Source organism: Rhagoletis pomonella, unplaced genomic scaffold (genome assembly GCF_013731165.1).
Source record: "Rhagoletis pomonella isolate Grant_MI unplaced genomic scaffold, Rhpom_1.0 Rhpom_scaffold_00002, whole genome shotgun sequence".
Taxonomy (NCBI): domain Eukaryota; kingdom Metazoa; phylum Arthropoda; class Insecta; order Diptera; family Tephritidae; genus Rhagoletis; species Rhagoletis pomonella.
This window is the reverse complement of record NW_023458556.1, coordinates 24,607,374-24,608,629: the sequence shown is the minus strand read 5'-3', so window position 1 is coordinate 24,608,629 and position 1,256 is coordinate 24,607,374.

The window sequence follows — 1,256 nt, the reverse complement described above, 5'->3', positions numbered from 1 at the left end:
ATATAAATCAAACCTGTATACAAAATTAAGGAAAATTTAAAAAAATTTTAATCAAAACCTTTTTACTAAGATTTATAAAAAAAAAATCTGGTATGCAGTTTTGTAGCCAATTCAATTTTAGTATAACAATGTACAAATTCGAAGTGGCTAAAAAATCGCGTTGATTTTTAATAATTTTTTCTTGACAGCTTTACGTATTCTATAAAAAAAAACGCTCATAACTTGTATGGAGAAAAATGCCTATAGCCGTCAGCAAAAAGATTATTAAAAATCATTGCGATTTCTTAGAGGGCACTGAGAAGGCAACACTTTTCTGTAGAAAATAAAACGCCATGAAATTCGTTAAATTTTCCTTAATTTTCTATACAGTCTGATTTAAAAGCTTTTGTTTATAGTATAAACCATATATTTTTTTTAAATAACAAAAAAAAATATAGCTTGCAAAATATTTAGAATATCAAAAAAAAAAAATAAGCTGTGCGCAAATATAATAGAGTGAGCGTGTATACCTATGTACATATGGATTAAATTTTATGGCAGCCATCTGTTTCACTTTTTTTAAAGGCGGATGCCGGAAACAAAGTTTGAGAACAATGGTTCTAGACAATATCCGATACAATAAAATAACGCATGGACCGAAATTTCTATGCGTTTCTTCCACTACCTCAGCTTGATAAAAAAATATAAGAAAAAATACCTTAAACATTGCTATTCCGAGAAGAGGCTTGTTAAAGTTATGTAGAAAAGCAGCCACGCCTTCTTATCCTCTAGTTTTCTTGTCAACAAAATGCTATACCTTAGAAAATCATTACTACCTGTACAAAACACATGAATAAAAATTAGGCTTACCTAACCCACTAAGATAAAAGGATGGCCAAGGACAGTGCAAAAATTGAACCAAACATTAAACAGGTAGTACAGGTAACATTGCTTTTGTAAGGGTTACATTTTAGGTTGTTAGCAAAAACTATACGGACAGGTACAGGCAGAATTAATCAAGTTCACCTAAAAAGTGCTATAAATACGGTGAACAAGTTTTCTTCCAATCAATGCAAAATCTGCAGCCACGCACGAAATACGTAACAGCAAATTTTATTGAACAAGGAGGCGCGCACAAAGACTATAGAATGTCCAACCTAATCATCAATATCGAAGTGAAAAAATGCGAAGGAGCACCACAAGGCGTTGAATTCATATATCATTATGGCGATGGACAAGTTGTAACTTCACATACACCGCCGACATCGTACTACACC